At 40.8% G+C, this 22,845-nt stretch overlaps 1 non-coding gene across 1 annotated transcript; it reads left to right on the top strand.

The window, feature by feature from the left end:
• Positions 1 to 9,454: 9,454 nt before the first annotated feature.
• LOC126268487 (U2 spliceosomal RNA) lies at positions 9,455 to 9,642 on the top strand. Its single transcript, XR_007549119.1, has one exon. It is a non-coding gene; the product is annotated as a U2 spliceosomal RNA (small nuclear RNA).
• The last annotated feature ends 13,203 nt before the right edge of the window (positions 9,643 to 22,845 follow it).

Below are 22,845 nucleotides of genomic sequence, written 5' to 3'. Positions count from 1 at the left end.
TCAAAATTCGAATATATGATGTTAGTTTTTCATGGAATTGTCTACGTTGACTGGGTTCCTGAAGATTAATATCACTACGTTAAGGTTCTTGCTCGGCTTCGTGAGAAAATAAGAAACAACAACTCTAAATGTTGGAGATAAACTTACGGGTTCTACATCAAGACGAGGCGCCGGTACGTACCGCATAGTCGGTTGGGACGTTGCAAGTGAAGTATAGCATACCAATATTATACCTCCTCCCTTTTCCGCCTGACTTAGCAGCATGAGACTTTTATGTATTCTCCAAGGTCAAAGGAACAAAGTCTCAGTTGGCTAAAGAAGTGGAAGGAAAAGTGGCAGTGATCATCTAGGAGATCACAGAAGAAGACCTTCAGTACAGTTTCCATCAGTGGAATATTCGGATGGAGCGTTGTAGGGATAGAGAAGGATAGGAACTCAAGTGTAACAATAATCATTCACGTTATTAAAAAATTGTAGCAGTAGTCTCGTTATTTTATAGCCACACCTCATAAAATCAACAAGTTACGGTCCTTTTTCGCCCAGAGAAAACGGTAAACTACCGATGTGATTCCGTTCTGCAACAAATCGATGGGGCGTACGTAAGAGATTTTGGTGCCGATGACGGTCACGTATATTGATGCCACGATTATCTCATTCTGGCATTTGGCGATTTAATCTGCGCAAGGAAATCCGCAATCCCATAACTGATGTATGAAGAAGTGACAGAATATATGGAAGACACTTGTTCGCATTGTTCTGTTCAGTATCCGTCTTGGCAGCAGAAGAGCGCCAAAATCGCCGACAATTCTGGTATTTCTCACAGTAGCCCTTAAACATCGTCAAAACCGAAATATATACAAGATATACAGTCACTGCTATAGTCCCAGTATTTTCCGTCGGGATCACCAATGTTAAACCGGCAGTTGATTAGAATCGTAAAAATCCTTTGCTAGAATTATTTCAAAATTCTGTGTAATGAATAAAAAACCTCTATCCAGATGCTAGAATAGGGCAACAGCGTACTCTTGCTATACTCCTCCCCCCTCTCACTCACACTACATCCCTTGCACATGCCTATGTCAGTACATAAAGTTTAACTTTCATTTCAGATGGGGCAAAATAATACCGATTCTGTCACAGGCTCCTAACATGAACAAATGAAAGACGACGTCGTCATTAATGAGCAACTGTAAGAGAATTTTTTGTGCAAGAGTAATGAGACTGATCTCACTTTCGGAGGAAGTGTGTGTCGTTCAGCGGAATAAGGTTTTATAAGACAGTACGAAATTCTGTATAAGAGCAGGCATTCCTCTCTCACAGATGACACTTCACAGCCGAGATCTTACAATTAAAGGTACATCTAATGTAACAGGAGAATAACTAAACCAAAACTTAACTCCGTCCAAACAGGCCATGAAGGCCCAACGGTACACACCGACCACCGTGTCATCCTCCGTCCACGGGAATCACCGGATGTGGAAGTGGGGAGGGGGGGGGGGGGGGGGGGGGGGAGACCGGAGCCGCTGGTTCTCAGTGGCTCCTCAGTTTGGCTCACAAGGGTTGAGTACACCCCGCTTGCCAACAGCGCTCGGCAGACCGGATGGTCACCCATCCAGGTATAGCGCAGCTCAACAGCGGCTAACTTTGGTGGTCGGACGGGAACTGCTTAACAGGGAAATAGGTTCAAAAATAAAGATAACATAGCGGATTTGCGAGCTATTTAAAAATTTTCTGAGATAATGAGTAAGGGCTGGAGTTCGTACGCATTAATTTCCAAAAAGGTAACGCTTTAAATCGCATTGTGTCTCATGTATATATGCAGCATCATATCAGGATCCGCAATAACATATTTCTGTCATTATTATATTGTCAAAACAAATTTCAAAATGTGCTGGTTATCGTCTTTGCTCAGATTATACCATATTGGAATATTTCCTTAATAATACAATCCCAGAATCATTTACTGAAGAATACCAAACGTTTATATTGCGTTGGTTTTCTTTATTGCAGGACTACTGTCTGAGAATAATATTTCTCTTTCATGCAACTTTCGTAACTATAAGGCCATGAATATTACTATTAATTTAGTACTTTTTGTACCTTACAAAACATCCGAAATAATTTTCTCAGTAAATTACTGCACATTTCAATTTCAGCTTATTTCTAACAAGGTTACCAGCAAATCATTTTTTTAAAAGTTCGATATACTTTCCCTTTCCTGAATTCCTTAAAATTATTAAGTTGAAAATACGTACAACCCACAAGATGCTCAAATTTTGACAATGCGGGCCACTGGTGTTAGCGAGCTGCCAACTACCTTTAACCACTTAGGGATACCCCCAAAAAAACCTTACCATTGGTTGTCAGTATCGAATATTTTCCCACTCGTCTCCAGTGCGACTTTAGTTCTCACTTGCTCGAGCTCGCTCGATAAAACACATGGAGTGTTTTATTTTGTACCAGAGGGTTGAATGGTTCTGGTCAAAATCTGTTCTTCATGCCAGAAGTGAATGTGTTAGAATTGCAGCCTCATGCACTCCTCTCACTAGATCATACCACATTCATAATAAAAGTTCTGTCTCAATACAATTTTTGTTACCAGTTACATTTTACAAGGACCGTTTAAGGCTGCACTGACGTCTGGGTAATATCCACCTAACACAGAATTTTCCAAATTACTGAAGAAATCCTAACATCTGATTTACATGTCTCTAGCCAATATTTCCGTAATTGGATGTTACAACGAACTCAAATAAAATATAATTTGCATCTTTTCATCTGTCCAATAAAGTGGCACATAGAGCAATGGATGCCTGTTTTGAGGGAGACAAACGGCGTTGTATTATGTATCCAAAATACCTGAGCATCACATCTGACAGGACACTTTCTTTATTTCTTTCCATGAGCACTTCATACGAACATCTGTAATCACTAAAACACAAATAATGTTCTCCATAACCGCTGTGGCACAAGTTGAGGACCGTCAGCAAAGACTTTTCGATCATCAGTACTCGGACTGTCAAACTCGTACCGCCTTACTCCACAACACATTATTGTGGGTCTGTCTGGCTGAAAAGTCCATATGTGGGAAAGACTGATGTAAACCTTAACGAATCCATGTGCACTGTTAGTGGGTCAATACAATCTATTGCGACACACTGGTTACCTACCTAGAGTCACGTCCCACCACGTGATGAGATGGAGAACTGCGCTACTACGTGAACACCAGTAGATTATTGGAAACCCCAAACTTCCCGTGTGGAACGATGTATTTCTTGTGGAATAAAAAAGATTAAGATATAGAAACGCCACCTTTATCACAGCCAGGACTCTTCTTGTAAGTGAATTCAGTGCCATCAAACAATGGAGAGGTTGCAACAAAACCATTCTCCACAATGCTTGAATCTGTGCTGCATGCAGATTGAGAAAAAGAAAACGGGTTCGACTAGTTCCAGGCAATTTGAACTAATCTGAACCACATTCAGACGGACCATGGAAGATTTGCAGACACTCTCCAGAAGTGGATAAAATCTTCATAAACATCTCACGACTGTGGTGTGAATCGACAGAGAGTTGCTGATGTCGTATATCTTTTCCTGCATGCCGTGTCGGCTACTGTGCGATTCAGCGCAGACACAGAAAAAGTAAACGAGGAAGGAGGGAAACTACGTTGGCCATTGGCACGAATCTAGAATGATCTGTACATAACACCTCAAGAGAAAATCGACACTTAATTTCTAGAAAGAAAATAAATTTATCTTCTTCTGCCTTCTACATGCAATTTCTTTCCACTATTACTACTCACAGAGCTCAGAGTAAGTGTCGTGTTCGCATTACTCAGCACTGATGCTCTCGAAGACTGCGGCCGAACTGGGGCCGACAAGTGATGGGTGGCTAGTTAAGTCAGCGTTGGCAGAGGGTGCTGAACTGTGTCCTCCAGGAGGTGTAGTGTAGCCGATTCTTTCCATTGGTGAGGGTCTGCGTTTCGCGGCTCTGCGCTGGTCGGTTTGCAGTGCATGCTTTACGACTACAAGGGTCAATACGAATATTTTCTGAATGGTATGCGCCTACTGATGTTGCTACTTGTGTTATATTATGCGGGAGAGCTTTGTTGAAATGTTGATATGTACGACGGAACTCTGAAAAGTAATACACACATGGTTGTAAAACGGGACCTAAATGACTTTGAGAAGCGCTCCAGATAGCTTGTGTAAGGTACCTTTCCCTTTATAAGCATGCATTGACTGAATTCTATAGTGTGTTTTGGGTAGCGGAAGTAGGGAAACGTGTTCTAGTTCTGTGTCAACCTCAGTTAAACAGTGTGTTGTTATCGAATTTTCAACTGCTGAAGGACTGACTCTTTACGAGATTCATCACTGTTTAAAAACTGTTTATGATGACGATATTGATAGGTCCACTGTAAATCTCTAGGTAATAAGATATCGTGGTTGCGAGACTGTAAATGTCGTAACTGATGAAACACCGAATGGACGTCCGATCACTGCCAGAGACAATAAACATCGCAAATCCGTCAACTACATGATACAGAATGACAGGCGAATCACGCAAACGTGTATCGCAGAACATACGGGAATATACAAGGAACGTGTCAGCTTCATTATTTAACATTTAGGATGCTGTAAAATCTGTGCACAATGGGTGCCACGCCGTATCACAGACGATGACGAACAGCGGCGACTGGAGTGCTGCGAGTGCAACTGAAGAAGCTCTCTCAAACGTTGAGACTTATCTGACTCCACGCTCTCCTTACTCCCTCGATCCTGCGCCTTAGGATTTCTATTTTTTACCTGTAGAGAGAACTCCATGCAAATCATTACAGCTCGAACGACAGGGTGAAGGCAACTTTCAAGACCTGGGTTCAAGAAAAGTCGAAAGTTACGCGTTGAGAAAATGTCTTATTCTTAACGGTGACTATGCTGTAAAATAAGTATACGATTTGAAAGCTTAAAAATGGTACCTTAATATTCTTTTCGCCCGAGCTTTCTAATTCTCTTTGTTAGTATTCTACATGCAAGTGTGCATTTTTTCCCCTCCTACTCTCGCTGTAGCTTTGTAATCCTACTGTACGTATAGCTATTTGCGTAGTTCTAAAACAAATAATGTATGCTACATGACTAATACATGCGCTAGTTTAAGCACTAACGTGGCTTTCACGAAAAAAATGTGTCCATCATCAAATTACAGTACAAATTCTGGTCCATTAACTGCTTGGTACTTGTTTACAATGAAACTGAACAAGTAACCATCGTTTGCTTGTTCTTGGTTTCCGAAGTGAGAAGGGTGGGGTAACCTCTGTACCAAGTTTTAACCATCGCTTCAACAAGCACTAAGAGTTTCTCACAACTGCGTCGCTTACTAATAAAAACTATGCCATAATTGATTATTAACAATTATAGCTCACATTAAAAGAAATTTCTTGGTATTACAAGTTTAAAGGTTCAGACGTCAGGATGGAACAAAACTATATACATAAGACTACCACACAGTAACTGTCGCCACATACCTGTTGGAAAGATCATTTTTGGCTCTGGTGCGAACCGAATACAGCAAAATATATGAATATGTTTAGCGACAAAGCACGTATGGTAATTTCGTAGAAATGAGAGTAGACACGTACCTCCTGTAAAGGCAATCTGGCTGATACCAAATAAGTTCTCTTTGTATATCCCTTCCGTTGTCGCTTACGTTGTTTTGTGCTAGGGGATATGAACGAACGATCTCCGGGCGAGCTTGATAACAACGTAAAGCAAACAATCAGTTTTTGCCGTATTAGGGTACAACTTCGATATAGTCCACAGCAGAACAGACTGGAACCTAACATGCGAATAAATCTTACTTGACTATTTGTAATTAGGTCACAATGGTCCAATATATTAGAACGGCTACGACTGTATACTTTTAACGTTTGAAAATATCAAGTATCTATTATTTCCAGTAATGCACAATTGTGCACACCTATTTCTATATTGAACTATTAACTGAAATAGAAAACTCATGGTAATGTTAGAGTGAGGTGCCTGACAGTACAGGGCAGGCAGTACGTGGTACAAGTGATGTGTGGCTAAAATGCATATGCATCATTACCCCTGTTCGTTATTCCAGTACCATTACTCAGTGTCTCGAGAGAATGCAGAGCTTCACTGTCTCCTGACAATGGAATGTAGCGCAAATTAACTGTATCCAGAGAATGCGGAAGTACACGGCAGTAAAATTGCTACACCCTGCTTGCAGTAGCAATTCTGAAAGAAGTAAAAACTAAAACGTGATTCGAAAATTTAACTGTTTGTGTGAAATTAATCAATTAGCATCCGAAATTAGTAATAATCGTCGCCCACTATATTTCTTACTGACATTAATTATTAAATAGATGTAGTGGGAATTAGTGAACTCCGCTGGCAGGAGGAACAACACAACTGAGCAGGTGGAAGCAGGATTATAAATACGAAATCAGATAGTGGTAATACAGAGGTATGTTTAATAATGAATAAGAACCCGGGAATGAAACCATAAACAGCTTAGTGAAAATGGAAGGTAAACATTTTAGACAAAAAAAGAACAGAAACTGTAGGAGTTACTGAAAAGAATTGGGGAGACAAGAAAATTGTGGCACAACTTGACTAAAGGAATGGATCGGTTGATAGGACACATTCTGGGGCATAAAAGAGTCGCCCATATAGTATTAGAGGGACGTAATGGGGCCAAAATTTGTGAAGGGAGCCCAAGAGATGGATACACTAAACAGATTCAATAGGATGTACGTTGCAGTAGATATTTGGAGACGAAGAGGCTCGAACAAGGTAGAGTAGCATGGAGAGCTGCATCAGACCAGTCTTAGGACAGAAGCCCACAATAAAAACAGCAATTAACAAATGTTTCTGCACAGTATAATGTTTATTGTGGACTAGACCACTACACAAATATTTACATGTATGACAGTAATTCAATTTCGCACTGGTCATGTCGTGTTATAGATAAATATTGCTATAGTCAGTATTATTTAACCTACACTACTATCATAGTTAATACGCCCAACGAAATTTGTCTTGTGTTAAGAAAGCTTATTGTTAGAAAGTTGTGTGGATGAACGTCCACCGCTATCTTTGAAGTGAAGTTCGCACGTACCTGCCTTTGTGGCAGAGTATCATGAGGTAAATCATCCTCAATTTTGTAATTGTGTGTTCCATTGTTGTTTAGTGAGGAAGCTAAATTGACGGGCATTTTCGGTAAGTCCCTTACATGATTGGTGAGAGGAATTACGACTGCAAGTAAAGAATATTACGTGGCGCGATCTGACACCTAATGTGTGCTTCTCTTGCAGTATTTATAAATCCACTCAGATATATAATCTCTGACAATTGTAACGCAATTTGCTAATTTGGAGTGAAGTGGAGGGATGACGGTCCTGTGTAGCCTAAAAATATTGCCTGATACATTATTTAATCTCTATTACATTGCATTAGTATACTGAAGAGCCAAAGACGTGACGCAACACGACGTCTCATGGACTCGACTAATGTCTGTAGTTAGTAGTACTGGAGGGAATCGACATCACGAATCTTCCAGGGCTGCCTGTATATCTGTAAGAGTACGAAGGGGTGGAGATCTCTTCTGAACAGCACACTGCAAGGCATCCCAGATATGCTCAGTAATGTTCATTTCTGCGGAGTTTGGCTGCCAGCCACAGTGTTTAATCTCTGAAGAGTGTTCCTGTAACCACTCTGTAGCAATTCTGGACGTGTGGGGTATCGCACTGTTCTGTTAAAATTGGCATAGTCCGTCCCAACGCACAAAGGACATGACTGGATGCAAGTGAACAGGCAGTTTTCTTACGTACAAGTCACTGTCAGAGTCGTATCTAGACATATCAGGGGTCGCATATCACTCCAACTGCACACGCCCCATACACTTATAGTGCCTCCACCAGCTTCAACAGTTCCCTGCTGACGTGCAGGGTCCATGGATACATGGGGTTGTTTCCATGCCTGCACACGCGTAACCGCTCGATACAGTTTCAAAGAAGATTCGTCCGATCAGGCAGCATGTTTCCAGTCATCAACAGTCCAATGTAGGTGTTGACGGGCTCAAGAGTGGGGAAAAGCTTTGTGTCGAGCAGTCATCAAGGGTACACGATTGGGTATTTGGCTCCGAAGGCCCATATCGAAGATGTTTCGTTGAGTGGTTCGCACGCTGGCGCTTGTTGATGGCCCGACGTTGAAATCTGCAGCAATTTGTGAAAGGATTGTTCTTCTGTTACGTTGAGTGATTCTCTTCAGTCGTCGTTGGTCCCGTTCTCCGGCCTGCGGTGTTGTCGGAGATTTGATGTACCGGATTCCTGATATTCACGGTACACTCGTGAAATGGTCATCAGCGAAAATCCTCGCTTCGTCACTACCTCTGAGATGTTTTGCCCCATCGCTTGTGCGCCGTTATAGCACCACCTTCAAACTCACTTAAATTTTGATAACCGGGCATTGTAGCAGCAGTAATCTGTCTACCAACTGCGCCAAACACTTGATGTGTGATATAGGCTTTGCTGACAGCAGCGCCGTATTCTGCCTGTTTACATATCTGTGTATTTGATTACGCATGCCTGTGCCAGTTTCTTTGGCACTTCACTGTACAAGATCCATTCAATAATTAATCGGAAAAGCTGTATCAGAAATACAACACTTCATTTAAGTTTGTGTCTGTTTGTTACTTTTGGTGGTGTACTAGAACAGTTATCAGATGGGTGTTGGATGCCTGCTTCAAGAACAGGAATTAGTGAAACAAAATGGTGGCACTCTAGCCGGTTTGCAATAACGTGGAGCGTTGGAGTGTCATCAGATTTCTGTTAGCTGAAGGCTTGAATCCAGTCGAAATTCATCGTCAGATGACAGAACAATACGGTGATTGAGTTGAACACAAGTGTAAAGTGTACAAACAAGTTCAATTCAAGGGTAACAAGTGTGGGAGTTTTGGCATACTACGGACGATCAGTCTGTGCAGGCACGGGCAACAACATTCCTGGAGATGAGGAGTTGATACAGAGAAACAGGCGTTATTACTTTGGTTGATGTTGCAGCGACGATGAAATTAGTGTTGGATAATCCCACTGTACTGTACATGATGGAGCCTGTTTTTCAAGAAAGTTCACGCGTTGTGGGTTCCAAAACGTTTGACATAACGTATCAAAGAAGTGCGCATGGATGGGTGCTGGAAGAACTGACGTTCGTCTGCTTGCCCTACCCCACGTAAGCCCCGGATCCGGCAACTTCAGATTATCACATTTTTAACCCGTTGAAAGAAGCTCTTTGTGTCTCAACGTTCGGTAGTGGTGAGGGAGTCCAGGCAGCAGTGCATAACCGATTACGCAGACGCAAGTGGACCTGGGAAGCATGCCCAGCGTTGCAGTAAATGCATTAAATTTTATGTAGATTACGTTGAAAAATAAATAAGTGTTGTATCCCGGATAAGATCAAAGTGTTATATCTGTTCTTATCAGCTTCATATCTGATACGTCCTGCATCGCAGGACCATAATATTAAAATAATTTTTGGCTGATGACGAAGAACTGGGGACTTGATCTACCTCTGCATCTGGTTAGCCCATCATTGCAGTTACTCGTAGTAGATACATTAAGAACAAAATTAGCGATTTTTAACTGAATGATCCTTTTATTTCGGTGTGTTACGCTACAAGGTATACTATCTTTGAATATAACAATTTTCAGAGAAAAAATATCTATAGGACCATTCAGTTAATTATTGACTTAGCAACAGTTTATCCCAAATCTTCTATGATCTTAGTCTGTTTTTTGTGTAGAATAATAGTAGTACTAAGAATCATATGGTATCTTATTAACCTGTAAAACGGGTTATGCATCAACAGCAGACACTAAGATTCTAAAATCTGTTCAAAACAGATGAATATTAATTGTTCTTCATAATGTTAAGCGCAATCTTACTTAACTGAACCGTTACTGCCCTATCGGCAGTAAAGACACTAGGATCTTCTACCAGTTTACGCTCGCGACTACAATAAAGAAAAGTTATATTCCTCCGATTTCAAAATTGTTACTAATATTTCCTACATTGTTCGACGTGGTGGATATCCACTGTCACAAACGGTCTGCCATAGGTCAAAATACGCGGAATTTTTATTCAACCCAAAGAGTTTAGTCAGCGGAACGTAACACGCATGCCCACGCATTTACCTCATTATTTATGGCCGAGATACGTCAAGTTTATTGGAGCAATTAACAGCAGCAGCAAGTGCGTAACTTCCGCATTGTGTAGGTTCGTAATCGAAAAAATATTGGACCATATGCCTTCATCCAGAGAGCTTGCCTAAATGATACGATTCGATGAATCTTTTCAAACCCAATTTATTTTTCAAACATTATTTCACATACCTGTAATGAATGGTATAATTTATCTTGTCATTGAGTCTCGAAAACAATTTCCTTGATTTTCTACTGTTCGATGGCGGTGCTATTTTTTCGCATATAAGGATAAACCTGAATGTAAATGATGAGAAATTTTGGCGTATTCAAGAGCTACTTCCAGTAGGTACCCTGAGGTAGAATCGCCTGTTACTTTTAGATGAGAGTTTTTGATGATCTCGGAACAAAGTCATTCACTACTGAGGAATATCACATAGCTATAAAGTTACTCACAGAAAGATATATCATGTAAGATTCATCCATGTTATCTTCATAATCCGTCATGAATCTGTTGTTGGCTATTCCATGTCCCGAAGAACAGTTAACAGTTCCACCTCTGATGCCCTGTAATACAAACTGGAGTTTTCCTACCTTGGTTACTACCTGCAACCCCTCTTTGGTAATTTTCATCAGAGTGTCCCATACGAAACCAGAAATAGTAATATAATGCGCAGGGTCAGGTTCACACATCTTATGACCAACAACGCCCAAGTTATCGAAGAGGCTGACGAGGAGCAACACATCAAATCTTAAATATAAATCGGAATAGTCCCTAAGTGTCTTAGAATTGAATGCGTTCCACATACTATGTTCTTTGGTTCTCGGTTTCTATTATTGTTTCGCCTGTTAACAAACTCTCAAACTTGTCGATTGAAGACAAACAGTCTTCCAGAAAGATTGATTCATTGCTTACATTTTCATATGGGACAGCTGCTAACTAAATTAACTCGACATCGTCTGAAAAAGAATGTGATCTCAGTATGACAAAATCTGCTGGTTTCAGGGAAGATGAACTCTTTTCAAGGGAACACATCTGAAAATTTTATGTTGCCGTGAGTCGTAAATCTATGTTGCATCTCTTCTCTTGATGTATTACAGCAGTGGTTCTTGACATCTCTTAGACGATTGCCCCAGAGTGCAATCACACAATTGCCATCACCCTTACCCCATCCCTACCACCTGTTGCCTGCCCTCCCCCACATTATCACCAGCTTCAGCACCTCACTAAATTGTAGAATGAAAGACTTTTCTTGGAACACTTTCAATTTGTAAACGATGGAATATGAATAATATTTAATATGCGCGTCTTTGTATTTTTGTGTGTGGGTGTTTTGTGTTCTGCTAGAATGAATGACGAAGGAATACCTGGTGCATCGCAAGTCATAGCCACAAGTCCTTCTCAGAAAAGAAAGCTAAGTATCCACAGTGAGTGTATACACTGGTTACAAAACATCCTGCCCCTGCATTACGCCTCTCCATTGCGGCACTTGTTTGACCTGCACACTACAACCCCATTTAAAATCAAACAAGTTGAGATGTGCGCACTACACTTATTGTTCGTAAATCACTTGATTGCTTATGAACCGAGAGAAATTGGAAGACTTCAGGATGTTAATACTTTATGTCGGACCACAGCCACCAACAGTAATAATAATAATAATAATAATAATAATACTGTATACAGCACTATGGTATCGCTTAATACTTCTGTGTTGTGCTGTCAATTAGTTCGTTTGTCTGTTACGAACCGAGTAGTGAAGCAGTTTCTGGAATAGTGCATCTATTATCTGTAGCTTGGAGAAAAATGTTCTTTTTTTCTTGATATATCTAGCATTTGTTATGTATATGTCCCACTGTTGCCATCAGTGATGTACGAGACAATGTACGAGGTATATATGTAGTGGGTAGTCTATGTGAGGAACCTAAAACCTCTGCCGCATTACTGCTGCCACTTGAAAAGAGTAATTATTGATAGCTTACATAATCAGAATTAGGGTCTTACACATTTGTGATTGTAATAATGATGTTTCGAAAACAATTCTTTTCGTGACTGAAATGGAATCGAATCGTTTAGCTTTACCCTTCAGAAAATTTCATCCTACCCTTCAGGGGCTAATTATTCTCAGGTTGGGAGCCACTATTCACTGGAGCACTCAACTGTGAAAGACGTATATCTTCTAAATTGGATTGTATAATGGAAACACGACCCGAATTCAACCTAATTTCTTCATCACAATTTGGTGTCTTTTGTTCACGTAAGCTCATAATTACTCAGATGGTGGAACCGAACCCACCGATTGCAACATGTGACCGACTCGATAAATTTTTAAAGTAGACGAATCGCGTGGGATACTACTTTATCAAAACTTTCCGCGCCACGGTAAATATTTCTTCTTAACTACACTGTCGTACACAGTGTACGATCGTGGAATCACGTGAGAAACCGAGGAGCCGCCAGCACTAGTAGTCTGCCGACTGTTGAATGTCCACTGCCACTGCTCACGCTGTCACAGCATTGACCGCAAAAGTATTTAATAAGATGTCTTATAACTTCCTGTACCACTTAAAACAATGTCCTGGAACTTGTTGAAGTTACTTTATAGAAGCCCATAAAAACTTCTTCAGCTTGAAGATATTTATCGACATTTCTGTAATATATGTAGAGCTGTTCGTTTACTGACATGTCAGAAGTCACATGTACAATACGAGAAATAGATTGTGCCTCTTTCATGTATTTCACAATGTTTTGCTGTACATCACTCGTTAATAACGAGATAATTTCCTTCAATGGATCGTGAGAAGCCCACATATATGAAGATCGGTGCAGCCAAGATTTCAAGTCAGGAGCATCTTCTGCTGGAAGGAGCAGCAACTGATGAACGTTTGATGTCCCCTATCGGCGCCGTGTTGCTATTGAAGTCTGTGATTTGCTTTATGCAAGAGTGTCGAATGGATTGTTCGTACCTGTCGGGTGCCAGAAAAATAAAATGTAGTTGTGATATTCTAAAAGAACAACTGGGGCAAAAGGATTCATTAAGTAAATTTTTAAACCGAACTGACAGTGCTCCTGTGAAAGTACGGTGTGTAATGAAAGAAGTTAGTGTCACTAAAGCTTCATCAGCTGGTAATACAAGCAAGAACTGGCGACTGATGAAAGTGTTATACTAGCGGAAATAGCTTGTGATTAAATTTCTGTGCAAGAAACTGGAGCATAATAGTATCATGAAGAAGGAAGAAAAGGTCTGAGAATGGTAACGGCCTTCTAGATATTGATGATTTTAGTGGTTTGAGAGCTTGGACGGATACTATAAGCTATTATTTTTGTATATAAGCAATTCAAAAAGGTCTTATAAATTTGTGGAAAATGTTAAATTTTCTGTCGGTAGCGGGATAAGAAAATGTTTTACTATTTTTTGTCACTTCCATCAACTTCCAAATGATGAAAAACTTAATCGAACCTTCAGGTGCAAATCCCCTCATTAAGTACAGAACGAGTAATTGCACTAGGGCAATCGTCATCGAAACTGTGGTCAATTGACAAAATTTTGAGCAACCGAAGTGGCTTTATATACGTTCTGTATTAAATAGTGTACGGTTGCTGCATCACTACCAATAAAATGTTTATAATTACAAATTTGTTAATATTAAGTGCACATTCGTATATTTTTGGTGCATATTCTACTTGTTACAGTATACACTTTCGAAACATCTGTGCGTACTTTAATGCGTAAATACGTACATATCCCACTGGTAATCTAATCGAGATGGTAGCAACATTTGGAAAAAAGGATGTAAGGTGCAATATATTTTTGTTTACTTATTCTAGGGTTAAAGACAACGGTGTACGTTGAAATGACATGTGTAATGTCGCAATATTAGCACAAAAGTGCATGCTTTTACACCGTTTTCAATATGACAACAAAGATAAGCAGTTGTAATGGTAACGCATCTCATCAATATCAAAAATTAAAATGATCCTAAACACAACAATATTAAATATCACCTCTCAGAAGGTTAAATTATCTTAAACACGACATTTTGAAGTTTAACTAGACGTTTCTAAAAAAATTTCTTACTACACTTGTTCTTGTGGCCCTCAGTCCTAAGACTGGTTTGTTGCAGCTCTCCATGCTACGCTATCCTGTGCAAGCTTCTTCAACTACCAGTACCTACTGCAGCCTACATTCTTCTGAATCTGCTTTGTGTATTCATCTCTTGGTCTCCCTCTACTATTTTTACCCTCCACACTGCCCACCAGTACTAAATTGGTGATCCCTTGATGCCTCAGAACATGTCCTACCAACCGATCCCTTCTTCTTGTCAAGTGGTGCCACAAACTCTTCTTCTACCCAATTCTATTCAATACCTCCTCATTAGTGATGTGATCAACCCATCTAATCTTCAGCATTCTTCTGTAGCACCACATTTCGAAAGTTCCTATTCTCTTCTTGTCTAAATTATTTATCGTCCATATTTCACTTCCATACATGGCTATACTCCATACAAATACTTTCAGAAACGACTTCCTGACACTTAAATCTATACTCGATGTTAACAAATTTCTCTTTCTCAGAAATGCTTTCCTTGCCATTGCCAGTCTACATTTTGTATCCACTCTACTTCGACCATCATCAGTTTTTTGCTCCCCAAATAACAAAACTCCTTTACAACTTTAAGTGTCTCATTTCCTAATCTATATCCCTCAGCATAACCCGACTTAATTCGGTTACATTCCATTATCCTTGTTTTACTTGTTGATTTTCATCCTATACTCTCCTTTCAACACACTATTCATTCCGTTCAAGTGCTCTTCCAAGTTATTTCCTGTCTCTGACAGAATTACAATGTCATCGGCGAACCTTAAAGTTTTTATTGCTTCTCCATGGATTTTAATATCTACTCCTAGCTTTTCTTTTGTTTACTTTACTAGTTGCTCAATATGCAAATTGGATAGCATCGGGGAGAGGCTACAGCCCTGTCTCACTTCCTTCCCAACCACTGCTTCCCTTTCATGTCCCGCGACCCTTATAACTGCCATCTGCTTTCTGTACAAATTGTAAATTGCCTTTCGCTCCCTGTATTTTACCCCTGACACCTTCAGAATTTGAAAGAGAGTATTCCAGTCAACATTGTCAAAAGCTTTCTCTAAGTCTACAATTGCTAGAAACGTAGGTTTGGCTTTCCTTCACCTTTCGCCTAAGATAAGTCGTAAGGTCAGTATTGCCTCACGTGTTCCTACTACTACTTTTACGTATGATTTTGGTGAGTACTACAAAAATAGTCCGATTACAGTTCAAAGTTCGGTACTATTTTTAGGATGACGATCAAGTCTACGTTGGTTGATTAATTATGTGACAAATTGAGCAGAATATTACCCAAGGTCACTTGAGTTTACAGTGGCTGCAAGTTGGTGAACCAACGAGTTTACGCCTCTGCACACGGTATTTACCTTAAGCTGCGATGAGCTGTCGTCTGCTAGGCCGCTGTCATCCGCTGAAATTATTATAAAACTAATTATATCTTTGCTGAATTTTCCAGCAGAAACTTTCACTACGTTTCTCGTTATGCGAGAGAACATATACTCATCCCTAGTCTTAGAATGTGGCGATATAGATGCACATGGTTTGAGCAATGTGCATATTATAATGTCCTCTCAGTTGATACAACAACAATTAACTAATGGTCTGGTTCGTTTCTCCACAGTTGGAGCTGAATGATGCTACAGCGAATTTCTAACTGGATATCACAATCTGTGAAGGAAGTGTTCACACAAATTGCTCCTCTGCGTCGTGTGGAGCGTTATGCGCTCCTTTCAGTACTTGAAGCTAGTTCTGTGAAGAGTACACGAAAATTTCCGTCTTGTCTTACTCATAGCCGAACTGTCTCCCCACCTGTGTTATTTCGTTCTTCACATCAGGTTTTCTTTCGACCAATCGGAGCGTTCCTCTTATATTGTTGAAACTCTCACTACCAGTTCCATGGTCACTACCTTTAAACTGCGTGGAAACTTTGACTCTTTTCTCCTTCCTAACGTCTTTCCGCCAATCGGACGTTTTGTGCCCGTTGCAGACGCCTAAATGCGTACATTGGTTCTCTAACGTGTGTACCGCTCGCTGGACACATGATCTAAAATGCGTCACTGGTCTTGTTTCATATCCATTTGGAATTCCGAAACGTAGTTTTCTAAAAGCTCTCTTTCTTGTCCTCCCTCAGATGGGCCATTATACTCACTCTCCTCATCTGGGACACCTGGTCGGTCGTTGATTTTCCACCTGAGACACCTCTTTAAGTGGTTTCTGTCGTACCCCTGGTAACGAGGCATTGCCTCAGCTTTGTTCCTGTGAATTTCAATCCAAAACGCCTCTCGCTGCGTGTTTCACCTTCCGCTGAAACATGCATTATGGGAACAGTGTGTTAATTACTGTCGACTGAATGTAATCCCTTTTTGCATTACATAGTACTAGGCAAATTTGCTCATTATTGCAGTTTTAAGTTACACTCCATATTCACCTTCGCATCGTGATGTATGAAGCTCTCGTGTAAGGTACGAATCTGACCTTCATTTACTGGGTGATCAAAAAGTCTGTATAAATTTGAAAACTGAATAAATCACCGAATAATGTAGATAGAGAGGTACAAATTGACACACATGCTTGGAATAACATGGGGTTTTATTAGAACCAAAAAATACAAAAGTTCACAAAATGTCTGACAGATGGCGCTTCATCTGATCAGAATAGCAATAATTACCATAACAAAGTAAGACAAAGCAAAGATGATGTTCTTTACAGGAAATGCTCAATATATCCACCATCATTCCTCAACAAGAGTTGTAGTTGAAGAATAATGTTTGTTAACAGCACTGTAAAGCCCGTACGGTTTTACGGTCAGGCATTGGCGTCAGATGTTGTCTTTCAGCATCCCTAGAGATGTTGGTCGATCACGATACTCTTGCGAATTCAGGTAACCCCAAAGCCAATAATCGCATGGACTCAGGTCTGTGGACCTGGGAGGCCAAGCATGACGAATGTGGCAGCTGAGCACACGATCATCACCAAACGATACGTTCAAGAGATCTTTCATGTGTCTAGCAAAATTTTGTTTTAGTTCTAATAAATCCCCATGTCATTTCCAAGCATTTGTGCCATTTTTACCTCTCTATCTACATTATTCCGTGGATTATTAAGTTTTCCAATTGATACTGACTGTTTGATCACCCGGTATATTGCAGCATTACAAGAAAGAAAAATAAAAGATAAACGGACATATTACAAAAGCTACACTTTACAGTATTCTAACATTCCGAGATTAACACGTTTTTCCACGTATAGAGAAAACAAGGAATTAAAATGTGTTTTTACCAAGAACTCCTGAGCCTATGCAAAGTCTCTAGCCCGTTTGTCCATGGACTCAGTCAAACATCAGACCGTCATTTTCATTGAAACTGAACGTGCATACACACAAATATATATGCTGCTCTAAATACTGTGAATTCAACTTATGTCCAGAAACTTACCACTTCCGTGATACAGCCATTTGCGAACCTGTTTGCTAGGTAGGTATGCTATAGGGTAGTCATGGTAGGCGGTGGTTATGTCAGATCAACTGAAGTCATTTGATGTCTACCCTATCTCTATGTTTAAGTTCTCTCTGCTTATGTTCGAGCCTCATTCATGTGTCTGTCAGTGTTAGAGCAATGTAGCCGAGTACACGTTTGCAGAATACACCAACATGATACTTCTGTATGGCCCATCACCTTGATCAAGAACCACTTCATCGCATACCCTTCTCACTACAATTTCGTAATGGTATCGATAAAGGTGTAGCTTCACCGATAGCAGGCATCACTGTGGTTCTACAAGGAGAGGAGTTTAAGTGTGAACTACAGTGTTTGTCAAAACTGATTGAGTTTGGTTGTTAGTGAGTGGAATTGTGAGATATGTGATGTATTGAATCACAAATAATAAATTAGGCCTGAAAGTGGTCACATTACCAATATGTTTCAAATGAATGTAGCGTGATAATAGTACATTTCGGGATATGGGTACTGTGCTGGCATAAGCTGTACCCAGCACACCAGGTGGCAAAGCGGTTGCGAGAAGGTCGATAGAGGCCAAAGACAGATTCGCAAGAAACGCGCTGCCAACGCCCTCTCGACTGCCGGTATTAAGATCGCCGCCACGAACTGGAGGGCCAGTGACTTCTAGTAGGTCTTCCAGTGAGTCAATGACTGGAGTCGTCAGTCGCGACCCAGTGGGAGTCGCAGTAGTGTTTAGCTCAGCCTCTAGCGCAGAGACAGTCAGTACTTAGTAACCAGAATTGTGTACATAATGTACTTGTCCTTCACCAGCAGTGAGGTTAAACTCGACTAACAGAAGAACTTGTACCACAACATATGGGCTACTTTAAGTTAAGTAACTTCATATTCTTAGGAATGAAGAACCCTGTTAATTCATTCATTCAGTGTGTGGTATAGAAAGAGGATACTGGCCACGAAACATACTATCCTTGCTTCCAATGTTACGAGCCTACAGTGAAACGAAGGGACACAAAAGATTTCTCTTCAAAATATTATCTACTCATTCTGCGCTACAAGTCCTGGAAGCTTGTGAAGGAAATTTTAGAGCATCCTCTATGTATATACTCCTAAGAGCCATCAGCAGCATTTTCACTGGTGTTTCGGTAGACATTTGCAGTTTCGTTTTTGCAACTTGTAGCTGGAGCAAACCCGAAATGTACTGCTCCTCACGTCTTTCATGCTACTCATAGCCCCGATTTTTTACTGTTGCTGTTAATAAATATCGATGAAACGAATAACGCACTAGATTAATATCGATGAAACGAATAACGCACTACACTAATATCGATGAAACGAATGACGCACTAGACTAACTGCGGATTGCTCATGGAACGTCCAAGTAACATTTCGAGTTAGAAAATCATTTTATTTGTAATAGGAAACTAACCGACACTTTTCGTCGACCAATGGGCGTGGATTGAAAGATTTTGAGCAGGATTGATTTGGGATGGCTCCAACTACATGTTGCAAAAACAAAATTGCAAATACCTGCCGAAACACCAGTTAATATGTGCCTAACGACTCTTAGGAGAGGCAACCTGTATATATTTATTCATAACAATTATACATAATTTCGAAATAATAGAGGGGCACCAAATATATGTGCTCATAACAATCATTCATAATTATGAAATAGTACAAATTGAAATCAAAAGTACATTCTAGAAAGAAAGTAGTATGGCCTAAAAATAAGATTCGAATGGGGCCCCAAAATTCCTTAAAATGGTCCTGAAATAATTTACAGAAGAATGGGAAACCAAATTGATGTTCGTTAGATGGCGACCAGTTTGGCTTTAGCAAAGGTAAAGACACCCGAGTCCAGACGTTGCGGTTGGTAATGAAAGCAAGACTGAAGAAAAATCGAGACGCGTTCATGGGGTTTATCGACCTGGAAATATAGTTCATCAATATCAAATGTTGCTAGATGTTCGAAATTCTCTGAAACAGAGGATTAAACTATACGGCAAGACAGGAAACATACAAAATGTACAAAAACCAAGAGGAAACAATCAACCTGGAAGACCAAGCTGGTAGTGCACGGATTAAAAAGGTTGTAAGACAGAATCTCGTGCTCACTGGGCAGATGTGCTAACTACTGCGCCACTCTTGCAGAATGGCTCTGCACAGCTGTACGGGTTACTGGTGCACGCTTTCCTCCTCAATTCAAATCCCGATTCACGCCTCAGCCCTCTTGGTATATCCCCTAAACTAGAAGCTCGCCAACTGTATTGGAGTAGCACCTCAAACTCGAAGGAAACGGTTGTCTTGCCTGAAACCTTGGTATATGTGCTTTTAATGAAATTTAACTAACGTATATGGTTCCAGAGACTTTGTCTGAAATATTTGTGAACTATGTATGCCGAATGAAGGTGAATAAACATTTGTTACTATGGCTAGGTTTAGAACCTGAGTGTCTTGTTCATTATGCAGACGCGCTGACCACTACACCACCCTGGCACAGTGCCTTTACACAACTAAACTGACAACCGTAGCATGTCAACTTCCTCAATTCTAATTCTCACTTTCGCCTCAGTCCACTTGGTGTCCTACCATTTCGTTCGATGCTGAAGTACTACTCCATTAGACTTGGTGAGCCTCTGCAGTGCTGTGGGGAAAAAACCGAGAGTGAGGCGTGGATGGGAATCGGGAGGCGTGCTATTGTAGTCCATGCTGGTGTGCAAAACCGCTGTGCTAGGGTGCTGTAGTCGTTAGCAGATGTTCCTTGACAGCAGGAGACCAGAGTTCGAATTCTGGCCTTGGTATGGACAAAGAGGGCATTCCTGGCTAAGTAAAGTCTACTGGTATCAAACGTTGGCCTATATTTGAGGCAGCAATTTCTGAGAATTTACGTTTGTAGCACAGCATTTTATGACAGTGAACCATGGACAACGGAAAAACCTGAACAGAAGACAATCCAAGCGTTTGTGATTGCAGAAAGAATGTTGAGAGCTTAATGGACTGATAACATAAGAGTGAGGAGATTCTCTGCAGGATCGTCGAACAAAGGAACATACGGAAAACACTGGCAACAAGAAGGGGCAAGATGATTGGACATGTATTTCGCTATCAGGGAATAACCTCCATGGCACTAGAGACAGCTGTAGAAGGAGTAGTAGGGAAATACATTGATTATAATGTATCCGACAAACACTTGAGGACATAGGGTGAAACTGCTTCCCGGAGATGAAGAAGTTAGCGTAGAATATTACCGCCACATCAGATCATTCAGAAGATTGTTGACTCAAAACAGGCTAGAAGAATGGTTGTATGAAAAGTAGGATGACCTGTTGATTTCATCGTTTTGGACGTTTAGTACTCCACTATGATTCACTGGAGATGACGAGGACGGGCAGGTGGTAGAATGGGAAAGTGGTCTGACTGTAATTCGACACCATTTCAGTACTGCACTGTGATTAATTGGAAGAAAAAAGATGAGGTGGTATAAAATTCCCAATTCTCCTTGTCTTCATATATGGAGAGGAGGAGGAGGAGGAGGAGGAGGAGAGTTTAAATCAGCCATTAAAACAAGAAAACCACGTCAGCCATCCTGCATAACACACTGTTTGTTTGCACTGTGTGGTTGGTTGGGACGACGTGGTTTTTAGTTTACCAGAAACTCAGATGGACTATTTCCACCATATTGGATTTCTTTTCCATGGTTGTTTCCTTTTTAATTCTGTGCTATGTCTGGTCGGAGACAGAGAGCGAGAATGGGTTTTAAATTTTCCACTTGTGCAATTGGGCTATATCCGACAACTAGGATTTATAATTTTATAATAAGATTGGCTAAAGATAAGGAAGGTCGTGGCTCCCACCCCTCGAACCTTATTTCCCACAGATTAAGTAAAGGCACTGGACTTTTTCTGCTATCTTGGATTTACAAACTGTGCTGTGGTTGGCTGAACTAAGTAGGCGACGTGACGTTCCACTGATAAGATTTAATATCGCACTATGATTGGCTGGGGATACGAAGAATGTGCGACTGAGCGCTTGCAAAACGGATGAAGTTACTGCCCCTGCCTCTGCATGTAGGCAACCCCAACGTAGGGTACAAAGTGAAGCGTAACGTACTTGCGTAATCTACTGGCATATATCCCATATATGGCGTGGTTTAGAGTGTTTTTGTTATGTTGTTTCAGACATGCTTGAGGAAGGTTGTTTCTTAATCTTCATCTAAAACCTATCGGTATGTAAATACTTTGTGTAAAAGCATTAAAATATAGCGTTTAATCTTAATATCCTGTTGCACGACAGCGCGCACCCTACGCTGCTAGTCGGACAGGAGGCTACGCGGCTGCGATTTGGTTGGGAAACACTGAAACATCTCCGTAAGCGCAAGTCTCTCACTGTAGGATTTTCGTACCTTAGGGTAGCTGGTCTCAGTCGGACGCGATAGTGCCAGAGTGGGTGCGGTTGTTGATCCATCAGTGGCCGATCGTCTTCTACGGAACAGAAATTGATCTTCTAGTCTCCCAGTGGTATAAATTTATGAACACCTGTGGTGATTACTGTCGAACGGCACCATTCTATTCTGCCGTTGTGCCATGTTTTTGGTTATCATTAACTGCCCCTCATGATCGAGCTGAGTCTCTTCGGCGAGTCACACAGGTTCTGAATTTCTATGAAAGTGACAGTAAAACTGAAACTAAAACAAAAAAATGGACCGGTCTTTAACAAATGACATGAAGGAAGGACGAATAATACGACATACCACACAGAAAATAATCCGCAACTGGTTAGCTGGTGCGGCAGAAAACCCAAGGAGATCCAGGTCCACGGCAGAATAAAAGAGCGGTTTGTAATATAATGAAAGTAATATGCATATAGACAAAATCTAGAATAAAAATCTTGCAAGACACGACAGTCGCGCCGGCCCGCTGTGGCCGATCGGTTCTAGGCGCTTCAGTTCGGAACGACAACGATGCTACTGTCGCCGGCTTAAATCCTGCCTCGGGCATGGATGTGTGTGATGGCCTTAGGTTAGTTAGGTATAAGTAGTTCTAAGGTATGGGGGACTGATTATCTCAAATGGTAATCCCAT

Source organism: Schistocerca gregaria, chromosome 4 (genome assembly GCF_023897955.1).
Source record: "Schistocerca gregaria isolate iqSchGreg1 chromosome 4, iqSchGreg1.2, whole genome shotgun sequence".
NCBI classification, from domain to species: Eukaryota; Metazoa; Arthropoda; class Insecta; order Orthoptera; family Acrididae; genus Schistocerca; species Schistocerca gregaria.
This window is presented reverse-complemented; position numbering and strand designations above follow the sequence as displayed.